The sequence below is a fragment of the Pristiophorus japonicus genome, chromosome 22 (assembly GCF_044704955.1).
Source record: "Pristiophorus japonicus isolate sPriJap1 chromosome 22, sPriJap1.hap1, whole genome shotgun sequence".
Taxonomy (NCBI): domain Eukaryota; kingdom Metazoa; phylum Chordata; class Chondrichthyes; family Pristiophoridae; genus Pristiophorus; species Pristiophorus japonicus.
The window spans coordinates 21435975-21457508 of NC_091998.1; positions in this window are offsets into that span (position 1 = coordinate 21435975).

Sequence of the window (21534 nt, forward strand, 5' to 3'; positions counted from 1 at the left end):
GGGGATCAAGGGATATGGGGATCAGGCGGGAAAGTGGAGTTAAAGTCGATGATCAGCCATGATCTTATTGAATGGCTGAGCAGGCTCGAAGGGCCGTATGGCCTACACCTGCTCCTAATTCTTATGCTCCTTTGGTTCTTATGTACTTACATACTGTGTTACATACGTAACGTTTTGTTAATACTTTACAGAATTTTCCTTTTATCTCATAATACTGCTGTGAAGCGCCTTGGGACGTTTCACTACATTAAAGGCGCTATCTCAGTACAACTTGTTGTTGTTTTGAACCTTTCCTAGAACAAGTGCCCTTGATGTTGGACTGGCACGAACTAAAATAAAAATACCCATTCTCCTTCAAAGGACTTGCTTCGCGAATCAAGGTTCAGTATCCTGGCTAATCTACAGGTCAACGGAACCTCACAGACAGCTTATCTTGCACTGAATGTGGCGACCAATCATGAACTGAGCACTCTCCAGAGGGCGAGACAAAAGAAAGCCTTTGGAAGATACAGTTCCTTCATCGTCGCCGGGTCAAAATCCTGGATCTCCCTCCCGCACAGCACTGTGGGAGTGCCTTCACCACACGGACTGCAGCCGTTCAAGAAGGTGGCTCACCACCACCTTCTCGAGGGTAACTAAGGATGGGCAATAAATGCCGGCCTTGCCAATGACATCCCAAGAATGATTTGTTTTTTAAGTTATCTCGAGCCAGTTTTTTGCAAACATAATTAACAGCGTCCACAAAAAATATAATGCAGCCTAAGGCACTTCACAGAAACATGAGGCATGGGGAAAATGGTCACCAAGCCTGAGAAGGCGATATCAGGAAGGGTGACCAAAAGCTGGCCAAGGAGCGATTCCACAGGGAGGCAAATAGGCAGCGACAGTTGCGACCACCAATGGGAGAATGGAGGCGGAGGGTGCAGAAGAACAGTGATATTTGTCCGCAATGGGACTTCTAAAAATGGATTCAAGCTGGGATCTGGAGGCTGGAGGAACAGCACAGAAGGAGGCCATTTGCCCAATCGTGCCTGTGCTGGCTCTCAGAAAGAGCTTTGCAATTAGTCCCGCTCCCCTGTTCTGTCCCCATGGCCCAGCAAATTTTTCCTTTTTCAACTTTCTGTAATCTGATTCCTTGTTGAGAATAAACTATTTGGAGCCTGGACATTTTCTTTAAAAGAATCTTCATCTTTGGCCAGATGTCAACGGTTTACTTCTGTTAAGTACACTCCTGTTCAAAAAAAGTCAACAGTGTATGTAACCAAACATAAACAAAACGTTTTTTGATGAAGTTTTACAGCAAAAGATAATAAACAGCACAATGTGCATATTGTTCTGTGCGGAAATAGCATCTTGCCAGTCCTGTTAAGATATTTATCTGAAATCCTCGTGAATGGATTTGAATATGTTTTAGAATTGAATATGTGTGGAAACATATTTTATATTTAACTGTTAATTACATAGAATTACATCGAATATGCAGCACAGATTTAGGCCATTCGGCCCAACCTGTGCATGCCGGCGTTTATGCTCCACTCGAGCCTCCTCCCAGCTTTCCTCATCTAAATCTATCAGCATGACCCTCGATTCCCTTCTCCCTCGTATGCGTATCTAACTTGATCTAACCATTCACTTCAACTATACTTTCTAAAATAATTTACTGAATCTTGTCTCTTGTATGGTTATTATTCATGAGAAATACTGGCCTTGATGTTAACTGCCCCCACCCCCGCCCCCCCCCCCCATTGCGAGCAAGAGAAGGTCGGAGGGAGGGGGTTAAAAAGTGAAATGCGCAGAACACGACTCAAACACACCACGAACGTGTCACCGCCATTTTAGCGGCGGTGGATATCAGGGTGTATGAGTGTCCCGCCTTGGAGTGGCGCGGCACTTATTAACATATTTAAATTGTGCTCCTACTGTGCAATTGTGAGCCTGATTTGAAATTGAGACGTGCGACGGTGGGAGTGGGACATGGGGGTGTGGGAGTGAGGTGTGCAGGGGACGGGAGTGAGGTGTGCGGGGGACGGGAGTGAGGCGTGCGGGAGTGAAGTGTGCAGGGGTGAGGTGTGCGGGGGTGGGGGTGGGAGTGAGGTGTGTGGGGGTGAGAGTGAGGTGTGCGGGGGTGGGAGTGAGGTGTGCAGAGGGGTGAGCAAGATTGGGACGTGCAGGGGCTGGGAAAGGCAGAAAGTGCCCATGATCTTGCTGACTTGATGCCCTGGCTATTTTAACTCCCGGGCCACATTACCATTTTGGAGGTCGGACTCCAGCCTGACCCCAGTGGCAATGGATACTTGGCTGATGCGATACTTTGAGCATGGATCTCAGCGAATGGTCCCTGGCATAAGATAAGTGATAAAGCGGAGGGTTCGGAGGCAACAGGAGAGGTGGAGGGAAGCCCAGGACTGGGTAAGCCCAGGGCTGCTCCTCCAGGCCCATAAGAAAACCTTAAAAAAATTAAAAATAAACTAATAAAACACCTGGGCCTCTTTTGGCCTTGATCCTGCCTCCCACCTGCTTTCACCGACGTATCCAGCACTGTGCACAACTTGCATATCTCGAAGTTAAATCCGAATAATAATATTGGACCCTGACTTTTAAATATTAATGAAGCCCCCGCCAGCCTGTGATGGGTACTTTCTGTGTGACTAAAAACAACGGAGTTAAAATGGTGATGGGGTAGAATGCGTCGATGTCATTTATCTTACATTATTATATATAACTGTATCCTAACATGCTATACATGACTGTAATAAGATATGACCTGTAACCACCAGCATACCTTACCACCAGGGGTGCACTTGCAAGAGACAGGTATATAAGGACAGGTCTCAGGCAAGTGCAGCATTCCAGAGCTGTGAAATAAAGGTGCAGGTCCAGAGTGACCTTGACTTGGTCTACATGCCTCCGGCAGGTTTTGCCATTGTCCATTTGTACTACCAGTAGCCTGTTTCCTTCCTTGCCCGTTACTGTCCCTGCAAGCCATTTGGGACCCCTGCCATAGTTTAGTACAAACATTTTGCAGGTCACTACATGTCTCATGTGAATCTGTACTGAGGGGACAGGACTGAACAGTGGCGACGAGGATGGGATGATGTCAATGCCATGTCATTAGAGGAACGGACCTCCTGCTCAACAGTTATAAAGCGATTTGAACATCTCTTTCAGCCAGGTATGGGCACTTTCAAAGGGGCCAAAGTCAAAATCTACATCATACAGGATGCTGGACCGGTCCATCACAAGGCCAGAGCTGTACCCTATGTGATGAGGGAAAAGATTGAACACGAACTAGACAGGCTTCTGTGGGAAGGCATTATATCACTTGTGGAATTTAGCAACTGGGCAAGTCCCATCGTCCCAGTCATGAAGCCTGATGGATCCGTACGAATCTGTGGGGACTACAAATCTACCATAAACAGAGTCTCCATACAGGACCAGTACCCGCTGCCCAGAGCGGAGGACTTATTTGCCACATTGGCTGGAGGTAAACTTTTCTCAAAATTAGACCTCATATCTGCGTATATGATGCAAGAATTGACCGAGGAATCCAAGCTACTCACCACCATCAACACACATCGAGGCCTTTTCATGTACAATCGATGCCCATTCGGCATCAGGTCGGCAGCTGCCATATTCCAGGGCAACATGGAGAGTCTGCTCAAGTCCATCCCGGGGACGGTTGTATTTCAAGACGACATACTTATCACGGGCAGGGACACCGACTCCCATCTCCGTAATTTGGAGGAAGTACTAAAGCGGTTGGATCGGGTAGGCCTGCGAGTCAAGAAATCCAAGTGCCTGTTTCTCGCACCCGAGGTTGAATTTTTGGGCAGAAGGATTGCCGCTGATGGAATCCGCCCAACAGAGTCCAAAATAGAAGCAATTCGCCTGGCACCCAGGCCCCGGAATGTCTCAGAACTGCGCGCCTTTCTCGGGCTACTCAATTACTTTGGGAACTTTATGCAGAACTTAAGCACGCTGCTGGAGGCTCTCCACGTGCTACTCAGGAAGGGGTGCGATTGGTTTTGGGGGGACGTCCAGGAACGCGCCTTCAATAAGGCACGCAACCTTCTGTGTTCCAACAGTGTTTTGACTTTCTTTGATCCAGGTAAAAAGCTAGTTCTCACATGCGATGCGTCAGCGTATGGGGTTGGGTGCGTTTTGCAACATGTCAATAGTGCGGGCAAATTACAACCCATAGCTTATGCCTCCAGGTCACTTGCGCGGGCGGAGCGCGGGTATGGAATGGTAGAGAAGGAGGCGCTCGCGTGCGTGTACGGTGTCAAAAAGATGCACCAATACCTTTTCGGGGCCAAGTTCGCGTTAGAAAACGACCACAAGCCCCTCACGTCCCTCCTATCCAAGAGCAAGGCAATAAACGCCCACGCCTCGGCGCGAATTCAACGGTGGGCACTCATGCTGGCGTCCTACGACAATACCATAAGGCACAGACCAGGCACAGACAACTGTGCCGATGCGCTCAGCAGGCTACCCCTGGCGACCACGGAAGGGTCTGACGAACAGGACTGTGAGATAGTCATGGCAATCAATGCTCTTGAGTCCACAGGTTCGCCCATGACGGCTCGCCAAATCAGAGCCTGGACGGCCAGCGACCCCATATTATCCTTAGTAAAAAGATGTATCCTAACCGGTGACTGGGCAGAGGCTCACGATGCCTGCCCCGAGGAATTAAAACCCTTTCACAGGAGCATGCATGAGCTATCACTACAAGCAGACTGCCTGATGTGGGGCAGCCGAGTAGTCATGCCTCTGCGAGGCAAAGAGGCTCCACCGCGAGCACCCGGGGATCGTTCTCATGAAGGCCATAGCCAGATCCCACGTCTGGTGGCCTGGCATTGACGCGGACTTGGAGCTCTGCGTCCGAAGGTGCACCATTAGTGCTCCACTGAGCCCCTGGTCCTGGCCTACCAAACCGTGGTCGCGGGTGCACGTAGACTATGCGGGCCCATTCATGGGCAAAATGTTCCTCGTAGTTGTAGATGCATTTTCAAAGTGGATCGAATGCACTATTTTAAACTCGAGCACAACCTCCACCACTGTGGAGAGCCTCGCAACCAGGCTTGCAATGCACGGAATCCCTGACATATTGGTCAGTGACAATGGTCTGTGCTTCACCAGCGCAGAATTCCAAGACTTTATAATTGACCACGGCATAAATCACGTCAAGACGGCACCGTTCAAGCCGGCCTCCAACGGCCAGGCGGAGAGAGCAGTGCAAATCATTAAACAAGGCATGCTTAAAATCCAAGGTCCCACGCTGCAGGGTCGCCTGTCGCGACTGCTGCTGGCATATAGATCTCGTCCGCAGTCATTGACTGGGATCCCCCCGCGCAACTGTTGATGAAAAGGACTTTAAAAACAAGGCTCTCATTAATCCTCCCAGACATGCACGAAATCGTTGAGGCAAAGCGCCGTAAGCTGACTGAGTACCATGACAGAAATTCGAGGAGGTGATGGAATGAGATAGGGGACAAAGTGTTTGTACTAAACTATGGCAGGGGTCCCAAATGGCTGGCAGGGACAGTAACGGGTAAGGAAAGAAACAGGCTACTGGCAGTACAAATGGACAATGGCAAAACCTGTCGGAGGCATGTAGACCAAGTCAAAAGCAGATTTACCAACAACACTGCGGAACCAGGGGCAGACTATAATGTGGAACTCGCACCACACCTGGTGGACAGACAGAGGGAACAACCTGAGGAAAGGGCAATCCCAACAGACAGCCCAGGCGAGTCAACAACAATCACACCAATCGAAACAGACAGCCCAGGTGAGATACCAGCAACCATACCCAAAGAAAAACAGACACCAAGGCAAACAACTGAACCACAATTCAGATGCTCCACGCGAGAGCATAGACCACCTGAGAGACTGAACCTATAAAGACAATAAGACCTTGGGGGAGGGTGATGTCATGTATCTTACATTATTATATATAACTGTGTCCTAACATGCTATACATGACTGTAATAAGATATGACCTGTAATCACCAGCACACCTTACCACCAGGGGTGCACTTGCAAGAGACAGATATATAAGAACAGGTCTCAGGCAAGTGCAGCATTCCAGAGCTGTGAAATAAAGGTGCAGGTCCAGAGTGACCTTGACTTCACTACATGCCTCGTGTGAATCTGTACTGAGGGGACAGGACTTTACAGTCTGGAATGCACCCGACCGCCATTTTAACCACCTGACTGTCCCATTCCCGTGGTTAAAATCCAGCTTATCTCTTGAAAGTTTACTGTGTTAATATAATCCAAAGTTTTATTTTGCTTGAAAAAGTTTGAATTATCCAGGCATATGAATCAAGCAATTTAGTTAAATCAGCATACAAGTTTTCGTGATTCGCACATTTTAATTCGAATTAACAGATGGTTTGACTTAAGCAACTTCAAAATTAACAGTGGATTACACAGAGGCCTGTTAAAAGAAAGACTTGCATTTATATAGCACCTTTCACGACCTCAGGACGTTCCAAAGTGCTTTCCAGCCAATGAAGTACTTTTGAAGTGCAGTCACTGCTGTAATGTAGGAAATGCGGCAGCCAATTTTGCGCACAGCAAGCTCCCACAGACAGCAATATGATAATGACCAAATATTCTGACGGATAAATATTGGCCCCAAGACACTGAGGATAACTCCCCTGTTCTTCGTTGAAATAATGCCATGGGATCTTTTACATCCACCCAAGAGAGCAGACGGGGCCTCGGTTTAACATCTGATCCGAAAGACGACACCTCCGAAAGTGCAGCACTCCCTCAGCACCGCACTGGAGTGTCAGCCTGGAATTTTGGGGCTTGAGCAGTTCACGGTGATAGACAAATGTTTCTGGTAATCAGGCCACCCAATCACTGGAATAACTGTTACAATGATGACTAAGTAGGAACCAATTGGAATTTTTAAAAAGAATATCTAACTTGTGCCGGAACTTGCACGTGCCATGCGTAGGTTTGACTATAACTAATAAATCTGACAGTAAAAAATTCCTCATAATGAAATTAATAAATGGTTGTATGGACTTTCTAAATGGACAAGTGCAGTGCAAAGTGCGTTACTGAGCTACATAGACCAGGAGCTTTAACCTTGATCTGCACTGAGTTGTTGGTGTCAGCTTATCTTGGTATCCCTGGTCTACTGAGAGGCAACATTACAGAGTCCTGTTGGAAGGTCCATCCATGGAGATATTAGTCAAGGACAGCAAAATAAGCATAGAGTCAGAGTCTTGTGGGTTCAAGTCCCACTTCTGACACTTTAGCACAAAAATTTAGACTGATTCTCCAGTGCAGTATTGAGGGATCTGGGCCAATATTTATCCCTCAATCAACATTACTTAAAAAAAAACAGATTATCTGGTCTTTATCACATTGCTGTTTGTGGGAGCTTGCTGGTGCGCAAATTGGCTGCCGCGTTTCCCACATTACAACAGTGACTACACTTCAAAACTTCGGCTGCTTTGTTACTTACCGTGGCGGACAACGTTGGCGACTCCATCCTACTCTGGAAAATCAAGTTACCTCAATGGGGGTTGTTAAACCCGCCCAGCACATTGCTCGGGCCAATCCAAGGAAGCCGTTTTGTTAACGTCATTTGATGATGCGTCATCAGCCGATTTCCTTAAAAGGACCGTGGCCAAATTTAATGTGCTGTCAGTGTTCCACAGCATTGAGGTGCTGCAAACACTGACAATGACTGCATAGACGCACAGGGCTGCACCCAAGCGAGGTCCTCTTCCCTTCCCATGAGCGGAAGAGACCTTCCCAGGAGACCAATGCAGCCTGGTTGTAGGTTGCAGAGGAGGCCACAAGCAAGGATTCGGTCAGGATGACTTGGGTGCAGTGGTGCAAACCTTTCAATTATTGCAGTAGATCACGAAATGTTAGTACAAAGCCTCACAACCTCTCATCACATCCCAATCACTCTACCCTACTCCTGCACATCCTTACCAACTTAACTTGCACCTCCACCCATCCCTCGCTATCTATATTATCATATTCCCATCTCACTAGCCACTCCTCACATTAGTTCAATCATACCAACCAACAACACACAAATTTTAGCCACTTGGGTGTTTTATCCAATGTTCATGTAAAGTTTCTGTTAGTGTGCTGTCTGTTATATATTTAACCCCTTGTAACCTGTATTACACTACCACCAGAGGGCCTACCTGTTGGAGTCCCAAGGGATCCCAGCATCCCTTGGGAGCACGGTATATAAGCAGGTCACCCACGAGGTACCTGAACTCTGGAGTCTTATTAAAGGAGCTAAGGTCACACTTGCTCATTGTACACAATACTCAGACTCATCCTTTATTATGAGTTTACCACTGTCAATCATTGAAATCTTTATTTTTAACACTTTGTGTTCTTGGACAGATTTGTGTGAACCTTTGGAAGTGGCTTAGTGAGTTGTAGTGAATGGTGAGACATAACGGTACCCCCCGCAATGGTGATGAGTGCGACAGGAATGGCTTGGACATTGTAGGGATGCTTTATGGTGTTGATGTGGTGTCATCATCATAGGCAGTCCCTCGGAATCGACGAATACTCGTTTACGTTCTTAAAATGAGTCCTTAGGTGGCTGAACAGTCCAATATGAGAGCAATAGTCCCTGTCACAGGCGGGACAGATAGTCATTGAGGGTAAGGGAGGGTGGGACTGGTTTGCCGCAAGCTCTTTCCACTGCCTGCGCTTGATTTCTACATGCTCTCAGCGATGAGACTCGAGATGCTCAGCGCCCTCCCGGATGCATTTCCTCCACTTAGGGCGGTCTTTGGCCAGGGATTCCCGGGTTTTCCATAAAGGAGTTCCGAGTAGAGCACTTGCTTTGGGAGTCTCGTGTCTGGCATACGGACAATGTGGCCTGCCCAGCGGAGCTGATCAAGTGTGGTCAGTGCTTTAATGCTGGGGATGTTGTCCTGGTCGAAGACGCTAATGTTGATGCATCTGTCCTCCCCGGAGATTTGTAGGATCTTCCGGAGACATCATTGGTGGTATTTCTCCAGTGATTTGAGGTGTCTACTGTACATGGTCCATGTCTCTGACCCATACAAGAGGGCGGATATTACTACAGCCCTGTAGACCATGAGCTTGGTGGCAGATTTGAGGGCCTGGTCTTCGAACACTCTTTTCCTCAGGCAGCCGAAGGCTGCACTGGCACACTGGAGGCAGTGTTGGGTCTCGTCATCAATGTCTGCTCTTGTTGATAAGAGGCTCCCGAAGTATGGGAAATGGTTCTCATTGTCCAGGGCCACGCCGTGGATGACAGCCAGGGTATGCAATATTAAGTGAAGTAAACCTGGCCATGGTGAGGCCACCCCTGGCCTCCCAGGCAGCAATGTGCTCAGGTGCTGATACCCTGTGTCCTGTGCAGCATCAGGTGATTGCGGAGAAGGTTGGCCTGTTTGTGCTGCTTGTGTGCCTGGTGCTGCTGGTGTAGGGGCTGATCGTGGTCAGATTCTGAGGACCGAGGTGAAAAAGTATAAACGGTACCCATGCTGATAGAGTAGATGGCAGGTGAAGTTGAGCTGATAGAAGTAGGCTGTCAGGGGTGAGAGAGGTTGTTCCAATGAGGTGTCACTGGATAGAGAGTTTGCTGGAAACACTTGCAACCTGCATAAAGCTCAAGCTGTCTTGCAACTGCAATAAGCAACAACTTCTGAGCTTGGAAAATGAACAGCTGTGAGGTGGGAAATTTATAGCACAATTCAGGCTGTCAAGTAATCAGCTGATTCAATGGCCATTCAACTCCCGCCTCAGCTTGACAGACATGGTCCCCGAGCAGCGTGGACCCCGTGGGTGAGCAGTTAAAGAGAAAAGGTCGGGTTAAATATATCATCAATGATCTGTCAACAAGGCAATAATCAGCTTCATTGGGTCTCCCGCACCGCTACGTCTCAGGTCTGCTCAGCGCTGACAGACCCGACATTGGCGTGGCGGCAGGTTGATAGCGGGGTCCCAACCCGCTGTCAAAAAAAAAACACTGTCCCACCTGACCCACCACCGATCTCGCCCGCTGATTTCCCCCCCCCTCCCCCCAGAATATTATGGCCTTCTTCAGTGGCTGTAAAAGCACTTTGGGATGTCCGGCGGTCGGTCGTGAAAGGTGCTATATAAATGCAAGTCTTTCTTTCTTTCCCTTGTTACTCACTGTACAGGGTTCACACATGAACAATGGACAATCTAGCGAGGTGCTAAAACCCATGTGGAACCTTATCCCAGACTGGGGGGAATAATTGGTGGGGGAGGGTGATCAAATTTAAATCTCGGCTAATGAATTCCGAGTAATTAATAATTAATATTCTCAGACACTCTGCATGAAAATCTGTTTTCTGTTCTGCATTCTTGTAACTCCCCAACATGCTTTCACTGGACAGGAGTATTTTTTGGATTTTATGTGACTGCCTCTCCTTTTGATAGTTCAACCATTAGGCAAATTAAAGCATGCAATCTCCAATGGCAATATCTCTATTTTCAGGACTGATTCTGTTGGCAAGCATACTGTTTGAGTAGGAAGTGCTAACTGTTCACAATTTTTTTGTTTTTTTTGGTTGAAAATTGTTGGCGTGAAACAAACATAGACCCTCACCAGGGGTAGAAAAACTGAGCATCCTAATCTTTAATAAACCTTTTAAAAATGGCATTTCCTGTAATGGCCAAGCGCTTGCCAACAGGAATTTAATCATATTTTTTCCTTTTACAGCTGATTCCCTCGTGGTTATAAAATAGAAACAATCAGGCCTGCGTTAAGTACAGTGCATCCCATGATAACATCCCAAAATAATTGTGAAATCACAAATTAAGATGATATTGTGCATTTTATGATTCAATGGCCATTCAACTTCCACCTCAGCTTGACATAAAAGGTTACTGCAAAGATAAAAGGTCACAGGGTTGGGGATAATATAGTAACATGGATAGAGGATTGGCTAACTAACAGAGAACAGAGTCGGGATAAATGGTTCATTCTCTGGTTGGCAACCAGTAACTAGTGGGGTGCCGCAGGGATCAGTGCTGGGACCCCAGCTCTTTACAATGTACATTAATGTTTTAGGTGAAGGAATAGAGTGTAATATCTCCATGTTTGAAAATGACACTAAACTGGGTGGCGGTGTGAGCTGTGAGGAGGATGCTAAGATGCTGCAGGGTGACTTGGACAGGTTAGGTGAGTGGGCAAATACATGGCAGATGCAATACAATGTGGATAAATGTGAGGTTATCCATTTTGGGGGCAAAAACACGAAGGCAGAATATTATCTGAATGGCGGCAGACTAGGAAAAGGGGAGGTGCAATGAGACCTGGGTGTCATGGTCCATCAGTCACTGAATGTGGGCATGCAGGTACAGCAGGCGGTAAAGAAGGCAAATGGTATGTTGGCTTTCATAGCTAGGGGATTTGAAAATAGAAGCAGGGAGGTCTTAATGCAGGGCCTTAGTGAGGCCTCACCTGGAATATTGTGTTCAGTTTTGGTCTCCTATCCTGAGGAAGGACGTTCTTGCTATTGAGGGAGTGCAGCGAAGGTTCACCAGACTGATTCCAGGGATGTCTGGGCTGTCATATGAGGAGAGACTGGATTAACTGGGCCTTTACTCACTGGAGTTTAGAAGGATGAGAGGAGATCTCATAGAAACATATAAGATTCTGACGGGACTGGACAGGATAGATGCAAGAAGAATGTTCTCGATGTTGGGGAAGTCCAGAACCAGGGGACATAGTCTTAGGATAAGGGGTAGGCCATTTAGGACTGAGATGAGGAGAAACTTCTTCACTCAGAGAGTTGTTAACCTGTGGAATTCCCTGCCGCAGAGAGTTGTTGAGGCCAGTTCACTGGATATATTCAAGAGGGAGTTAGATATGGCCCTTACGGTTAAGGGGATGAAGGGGTGTGGAGGGAAAGCAGGAAAGAGGTACTGAAGGAATGATCAGCCACGATCTTATTGAATGGTGGTGCAGGCTCGAAGACCCGAATGACCTACTCCTGCACCTATTTTCTATGTTTCTATGTTTTTATGACAGGCTAAGTGAGTGGGCAAAAATTTGGCAGATGGAGTATAATGTTGGAAAGTGTGAGGTCATGCACTTTGGTAGAAAAAAATCAAAAAGCAAGTTATTATTTAAATGGAGAAATATTGCAAAGTACCACAGTACAGCGGGACCTGGGTACATGAAATGCAGGTACAGCAAGTGATCAGGAAGGCCAATGGTATCTTGGCCTTTATTGCAAAGAGGATGGAGTATAAAAGCAGGGAAGTCTTGCTACAGCTATATAAAGGTATTGGTGAGACCACACCTGGAATACTGCGTGCAGTTTTGGTTTCCATATTTACGAAAGGATATACTTGCTTTGGAGGCAGTTCAGAGAAGGTTCACTAGGTTGATTCCGGGGATGAGGGGGTTGACTTATGAGGAAAGATTGAGTAGGTTGGGCCTCTACTCATTTGAGTTCAGAAGAATGAGAGGCGATCTTATCGAAATGTATAAGATTATGAGGGGGTTTGACAAGGTGGATGCAGAGAGGATGTTTCCACTGATGGGGGAAAACTAGAACTAGAGGGCATGATCTTAGAATAAGGGGCCGCCAATTTAAAACAGAGATGAGAAGAAATTTCTTCTCTCAGAGAGTGTGGATCTGTGGAATTCGCTGCCTCAGAGAGCTGTGGAAGCTGGGTCATTGAATAAATTTAAGACAGAAATTGACAGTTTCTTAAACGATAAGGGAATAAGGGGTTATGGGGAATGGGCAGGGAAGTGGAGCTGAGTCCATGATCAGATCAGCCATGATCTTATTGAACGGCGGAGCAGGCTCGAGGGGCCGTATGGCCTACTCCTGTTCCTATTTCTTATGTTCTTATGTATTTTCTACATTTTATTTAACTCCCAGTGCACACATCTTAAATATACTGATGAAACTAATATTTTTATCGAAAAGTCGACTGCTGATTTTGCAATCTATTAGCTCACAGTATGGGCTTGAAGCTCCGAACTGCCACGTGTGTCTTTTTCACAATACATCACAGTAATTAGTAGCATGGATCTAGGTCAAGAACTCAAATTCATTTAAGACTAATATTAATGGCCATTCCTGTACACGAGGACAAGTGAGACACATTAAGGAGTCTTGTCTTACTTACACCAGCAGGGAGTGAAGCTGTTCTGATTTCCATCAAAACATGGTACATAAGAACATAAGAATTAGGAGCAGGATTAAGCCATTCGGCCCCTCGAGCCTACTCTGCCATTCAATGAGATCATGGCTGATCTTCTACCTCAACTCCACTTTCCTGCACTATCCCCATATCTCTTGATTCCCTTGAAGCGCCTTGAGACGTTTTACTATGTTAAAGGCGCTATATAAATAAAAGTTATTATAATAATATCCAAAAATCTATCGATCTCCGTCTTGAATATAGTCAAAGACGGAGCCTCCACAGCCCTCTGGTGCAGACAATTCCAGAGATTCACCACCATTTGAGTGAAGAAGCGAATGGTACATCAGTATCTCGGTACAGGGAAATATGAATACAATGCCTAGCCATGCCTGGTGCCGCTGTGATTTATTTTGGGTGAAACTACACTGCACAGAATGTGTGGCCCACTTTACTATGCTGCACAAATGTTTGACGTTATATATAGTCCTGTGGGAATGATGCTCAGAGACCTGTTGGCAGCCTGAGATCTGATGGCAGCCCATGAACATGCAAGATGTCCAATGCCACCAGGCCTTGGATTCTGAGGCCGTTTATATGACAGCTTATCAACTGAGAGAGTACCGCGTGTCTGTTGTCAATGGCACTTCATCAGCGTAAAACAGGTTCAACGACTTGAGCACAACTGGACACGTGCCAATAAGTAGCTAGGTTGTTTTCCAATGAAGTTGCAACATCGTGACCCGCATGAGATCGTGAAGCTATGTGTAAGCTGACACATGTGAATCTGAAGTCAGATCGGCACTCTCTATGGATCGGACCTGTGATGGTGCTGGGACACCAACACTGGCATTTTGGCAGTTTTATGCCATAAAACTGTTACCAGTGTGAATTTGTCATTATATTTATAGTGTAACAACAGCTTAAGTGAGGTCAGTTCAGTTGTGCTGGGAGACAGGCCACCTGGAAATCTCTAACACACAATTTGTTACTGGAATCATGCTTCTTGTGCCATAAAAATCAGTAACAAATCTCCTGAGACCTAAACTTCTCTCATACCAGGATGGTGTGTCAGGAATGCAATCTATCGAAACTGTGATAATTGGTCGTTTAGAGCCTGCCTTTCCCAAAGGCAGTAATGTGGCACATTGCCTGTATGTTTTAGAAAGAAAAGCGTTGATGATGATTATTGTAAAGTTTTATGTGTATGGTTTTTATTTCATCTTGGCATTTTGAATGACAGAACTATTATTTTATTTTGACTTTATGTTTCAACTGTGTCCATTCACAAAAACAATCTTGTGTAAAAGGATATTGGTAACTATGTACTTTTTGAAGTTTGATAAACGAACAGTTAATTTGTGTGACACATATTAAACTTTCACCAGTCTGGAATCTTGTACCAGCCTGGATCTAATTACCCCCAGTAGTCATGTGTGCACTCTAATTATTAATTGTACAATTTCTATCACAGAAAAGCATGTGTCTTAGTAAAACCAAGGTGTTGGAGAGACAATCGATAGATCAGAATCGTCGGTGGGGCACAGTGTGCAGGAGCCTTAAACCCATTAATAGTGGTCATGCCTCAAACAGTAATGCTGTCGCAACACACTGTAATAATAATATATATTGACTAATTGATCAGTTAGTAACCTGCTGCTCCCCTAATCCCCCATCATACTGTGTGATATACTTTCCAGCCAAAGGTCACAATCATCCTTATTACTCTTTCAGCTACATTACATTCTCTCAGTTCTGCCACTTAATAATGAGAGAGAGGAAAAGTTATAAACCTATTTCGCATGTACTTTATTATATGGCATTATGTGGAATTACAGATAGTGTGCGATCTTTGGCTATCATTCATTGTAGGTTACTGCCAACGTTTATAAATTGTTGAACTTTACTTTTGTGCATTATAATGCAATCATGTCCTCTCTGTTGAATTGTGGGACTGTAATCACCATCAATATCTTAAACTGTTATAGCTTCATTATCACAGTGCTGGTATTTTCTCTGCTATTATTAACGGGGCCGAAAATTGCGGTCTCACCGGGTGCGTACGACCTGTCAAAATTGACAGATCTTACGCATCCAACTCTTGCCCAGCGAATGTCCTTCAAACACTTACACCTGGTAAAAGCAGGCGTACAGCGTACTTTTACCAGACGTAAGAGTTTTAAAACAAAGAAAAATGTTATTTAATCACTCACTTTTATATTAAAAACCCTTCCATTAAGGTAAGTTTATTTTTAACCCACATTAAAAAAAAATTTCAAAAAATATATTTTTTTCTGAAACATTTAATTACATTCAATTTCAATTAATTTTAAATAGGCAAGGAATTTTTTTAGGGGAGTATTCTCATTGATAGTAATGGGAGCGATGGTGGAAAACAGACGATAGTGAATTGCCCAGCCATTGTGTGCCCCATCTGATTTTCCCTGCCATTGACTTCAATGCAAAGTATATTCGGGCATGGTGTACAATGGACAGCTAATTCGATATTGCCCGATTCACATTGTCACCCAAATTAAAATTAGAATTACCCCCCCCCATTGACTGTTGGGATATAGTTCCTCAGATGCCGATAGCCTTCTGGCACCTTGTCCAAGTGACCATCCTCCATATGTGAGACAAGACAGTGTGTGTCTGCAGGTTATTTGGTCATTGGCGGATCCACAGCCAAGCCCAGGTCTTTACTCACCCAATGTCCACACATGCACGTCAATCAAAAAGGGTGAACCGTGTAGCGATGATAATCAGGTAGCCTGACTGATTTTATTCCAGTCCCAGCCCAGGGATGTTGAAGCCAGTGGTAGCGCTCCTATTGCTACCTCCAGTTGACAGCAGCCAATGCAACACAGACCGGAAATCAAACTCGAGGCCTTTCTAGCTTGTATGGCAGTGCATGTAGAAATTGGGGGAGCTGTCTTTAATCATTTTCATGGTTCCCAGTCATCATCATTATAGGCGGTTCCTCGAACGAGGATGACAAGAGTTCACAGATGTTTCAATGAAGGACCCGATGTTCTAGTCCTGAACTCCAGTTGAGAGGGTGGAAGATGCCTGTGGATATTTTTAATGTGTGGTGACCGTTGCACATCAGCCACCACACGGGCTTGACAGAGCTCGGCCTTTATCCAGTGGCAAGGGTTAACCAGGACGACTGGAGACCTAATTTGGTGCACAAAACATATGTAGTCAAAAGCAAGTGCCATTTGATTTGTGGTCGTTTTGACGTTTTCTTGTTATCCATTTTATTACCTGTGACCTCTTTCTTTACCCCTGTTGGGGTTTCTAACTGTGACAGCAAGAGAACAAAAACAAAGATTTTCCTCACTTCAATATATTCATCCTTCCACTATTCTCTAGGTCTTCAAAGCTCTCCAAATAATTATGTGGATTGTTGCCAAAGACAACATTCTGCAAAATAGAGTTCCTTCAGCCTCTTCCGGGTCGGGATTTTTACGGTTGACTAACAAATAACAGCAAATTTGAGAACTTTAGATCAAGTGTTTGCCTATTTCTAAATGCGATTTATTTGTAGCGCCTGCGCCTTCAGATGCCACACGGACAGTTCTGAGATGTCTATTCCTCGCCCTGCTCCCTTGCCAGCAGACCTATTTCATTTCTGAGCCTTTGGCTGGTTATTGTGTTTTTATAATGAAGACAGATGTTCTTGTCACTGTTCCTGGCCTGCTGTCAACAACTGCAGAAACAATCCCCAAGCAAGCATAACATGAGCGGATGAAGGCGTATTGCAAACCACCTACATAGCTGTATAGGTGGCATAGTCCCCCTCCCTGCTAAAGCCGACAGGGATTTAGCAGGGAGGGGGACTATGCCACCTATACAGCAATGCCCTTTAAAACCAGGGCTTAGAGGCAAACAGCTCTTACTGCAGCTCAAGTAATATATTCAAGTAATGTATAATATTTATCATAATAATGGGCCAAATCTTCCTAGCAGAATAGCAGCATGTTACTGACGCACACTGTTATTAATGTGCAAATTGGCCTGCAAGTTCAGGGGATTGAGAGATAGGCTGGAGTTACAAATCTCCAGAATTTCTGGTTGATGTAAGCTGCTTCGCTGTTTGTCTCATACAAACAGCATCTTTCTCTTTGCATCCCCATTATTTTTAAAAGCTTGCTGGATTTGCACATTAATTGCCCCTTAAACTCACCGCAGAAAGTTAGGACTCATAATAGAAACATAGAAAATAGGTGCAGGAGTAGGCCATTCGGCCCTTTGAGCCTGCACCACCATTCAATATCATGGCTGATCATGCAACTTCAGTACCTCACTCCTGCTTTCTCTCCATACCCCTTGATCCCTTTAGCCGTAAGGGCCACATCTAACTTCCTTTTGAATATATCAAACGAACTGGCCTCAACAACTTTCTGTGGTAGAGAATTCCACAGGTTCACAATTCTCTGAGTGAAGAAGTTTCTCCTCATCTCGGTCCTAAATGGCTTACCCCTTATCCTTAGACTGTGACCCCTGGTTCTGGATTCCCCAACATCGGGAACATTCTTCCTGCATCTAACCTGTCCAATCCCGTCAGAATTTTATATGTTTCTGTGAGATCACCTCTCATTCTTCTAAATTCCAGTGAATATAAGCCTAGTTGATCCAGTCTTTCTTCATATGTCAGTACAGCCATCCCGGGAATCAGTCTGGTGAACCTTCGCTGCACTCCCTCAATAGCAAGAATGTCCTTCCTCAGATTAGGAGACCAAAACTGTACACAATATTCAAGGTGTCGCCTCACCAAGGCCTTGTACAACTGCAGTAAGACCTCCCTGCTCCTATACTCAAATCCTCTCGCTATGAAGACCAACATGCCATTTGCCTTCTTCACCACCTGCATGCCAACTTTCAATGACTGATGTACCATGATACCCAGGTCTCATTGAACCGCCACTTTTCCTAGTCTGTCACCATTCAGATAATATTCTGCCTTCCTGTTTTTGCCACCAAAGTGGATAACCTCACATTTATCTACATTATATTGCATAAGCCATGCATTTGCCCACTCACCTAACCTGTAAAAGTCACCCTGCAGCCTCTTAGCATCCTTCTCACAGCTCACACTGCCACCCAGCTTAGTGTCATCTGCAAACTTGGAGATATTACATTCAATTCCTTTGTCTAAATCATTAATATATATTGTAAATAGCTGGGGCCCCAGCACTGAACCTAATAGTGTAGATTTTAAAAGATCGAGATTTTAAAAATGACATTTTTTTTTAAATTCTTATTTTTTGTTTCTGTCTCTTTTTTCCCTCTCACTCAATCCAATCTTTCTTTCTCTCTCTTTATTTCTCTTTCTGTACGCCATTTGACTTTAATTAATCCATTCTACAATTCCCTAGTTCCTCCTCCGTCGCTCCTCTGCTTCTTTCTCAATTCTTAATTCTGATTGGTTACAGAGATAGACCATTGGTCCCGTCACTCACCGAGATCCCAGATGCCCTCACAGCTTCCACTTCCAACAAGTTGGAGCGCAAAAAATGTTTCAAGCGCAGCAAAAAATTAAACTGAAACACCATGAAATGTCCCGCTGCAGCAAGATTTGGACCAACATGTAGATATAAAACCACAGGCATAAATAGAATGGATGAAAGACCTGGTTTGATCAATAATAACTCGGCGGAAACACGACCAGAAGAGAACTGCTAGACAGGTTCTTTTCTTGGGCTTAGAGACCAAACGGAAAAGGGCCTGATTTTCCGAGTATGTGTTGCCTGGGCACCTCGGCCATTGGCTGCTCAAATTGGCAAATAGTAGTCCTGCTGAACACGCGTTGCCTGGGGAACCGGCCCCTGACTCCCGGGGGTGGGGTGGTTCCCCAGGTAACGCGTGCTTAGCAAGTTGTTCTTAGAGTTTGACTGATAACAACATTATCAATGGATTGAGCGACCTGTCTGAATGTGATGGGGAAATTTACCTTCAGTGCTGCTTACACACGTCAGGAAAGGAAATATTGGGAGAATAAGGAACCCCCAGCTCTTGATTCAATGTTCGTTGATTTTAACCACAAGGTTGTGATTTTCAACTTCCCAGTATGTGCTCCCAGGGTATGGCAGGAACAGCAAAGCGGTAAATCCCCTCTAATATGTGTAACCGTTTACACAATGACACCTTCCCCCATTACTCCATGCACCAGCTACCGGCTATGTTACCATTTTCTGAAGATACAATGTTTTCCACTTTCTCAATTGGTCAAGATTTCCTGTCCCCTGTCCCGGTCAATCATTCTCAATTGCCAAGATAAATTAATAAGGAATGTTTTGCCCCCGAACTGACACGTTTGTTAAGAGCACGGGACCACCTAGCTCCAGAGCTGTGAGGCCCACCTCCCCTGCGATGTGATTAAATCAACATGTGTCAAAGCTTACACACCAACTCAGAGCCATGACTGAACACGTTAACCTCATAGACATTACAGAGCAGTTACAGAATGGTGTGAGGATCACGTTGTCATTTAGTCCTCATCTGGACTAATAAGGTGCAACAACATCACTCACTCAACCAAATTTGTTTCAATAGGTGCGGTTAAGTTTTACACTTAACTGCTACTCAAACTAGGTACAATCATACCAGCCACAGGCTCGGTAGAAAGTGCATTTGCTGCATTGTTCTATTCAGGCTTCCATAGATGTGGATTGATCACATTTCTTTCTTATGATGATTATAAATCTAGAATAAATTGTAACCAGGTACTAGTTACCTCAGCCTCTACTGTAAACAGAAAGAACAATATCTGCATTTATATAGCACCTCTCACATCCTCCAGACTTCGCAAAGCGCTTCACGGCCCATGAAGTACTTTTGAAGTGCAGTCGCTGATGTAAAGTAGGGAAACGCAGCAGCCAATTTGCACACAGCAAGCTCCCACAAACAGCAATGAAGTCAATTGCCAAATAATCTGTTTTAGTGATGCTGAGTTGGGAGATAAATGTCGGCTGAGACATTTTGTGGGGCCCGGTGGAACACCGAGAAAATCATTATTTCCCCTGCCTCAGACTCCTCTTCCATGAGATGCTCCCAAAAGCTCCTCTCTCCGCTTAATTAGATATAACGCATTTAGGAACCATTGGTGTCCATATAAGACTCCAGCCTGAAACCACCATATTTGAATTAATTACTAGTATTAGCTGAAAAGTTACAATGAGAAAATGAGAATGAGAATTGGAGGATGAAAAGAGAGGAGAGGACGTTGACAGGGAGAAAAGGGTAACAGTCGGGGGGAGAAAGAGAGACAACTGGTATGATTTCTGGTGGAGACAGCTGAAACATGGAATCACCCCTATAGGAATTGTCTCACTTATTAGTACTCTGCCTGGCCTCTTCTTCTTGTCAATCAAACTCTATCTGAGAGGTGTCTGCAATGACGCATCCCTTCTCTCAGCAAACAAATCCAATGTACAACTATACCAATGGGGTGGGGTGGGGGGAGGGTTGCTGGAGTACTATTGGGGCAGGGGGAAGATCAAAGCTACGGGTAACTGTAAGACAGAATTGTCAAAATAATGAGAAGCTACTTGACGTCCCATCCAACACAATGTAGTCATTAGCCACAGTTACCTTGCAAAGCAGCACACACATTCTCTGTGGTTCTTTGCCAGTGACTAAACTCTTAACACTTTCCAAACAATGTTTTGAAATGTATTTTAGTACTCATGATCCATCTGGGGCACGATGAAAACAGACGTTTGGTTTCAGAAGATGACGCTTTCCGCCACAACACAAACTTTTTTTGCCTAGCAGGACAATGGCAGCAGGTGCATGGGAAAGCCAGCACCTCCAAGTTCCTTTCCAAGTCACTCATCATCCTGACTTGGAAATACATTGCCATTCCTTCATGGTCGCTGGGTCACAATCCTGGAACTCCCTCCCTAACAGCACTGCGGAAGCACCTTCACCACACAGACTGCAGCGGTTCAAGGTGGCGGCTCACCACCACCTTCTCAAGGGCAATTAGGGATGGGCAATAAATGCCAGCCTTGCCAGCGATGCCCACATCCCAGACACGAATAAACAAAAAAGCTGTTGAGAAAGACTTGCAACTGTTGCCCTACCAGGAATCTGTTTTTTTGCACATGCTGAAGCTGTGACCAGGTGGCAGGTTTTTTGAATGAGGGGGCCAAATTATTAAAGATCTTGCAAATTGTCTTTCGCAACAACCGGATTTCTGGTTCTCTTCAATATTATGCCCATCAAAATCATTAATCCTGGAATAATGCAAGAACAATGACAGCTTGCACTCATATAGCACCTTTAACATAGTAGAGTGTCCCAAGGTGCTTTGCAGGAGCGTCATCCAATGAAATTTAACACCGAGCCACATCGGGAGAGATT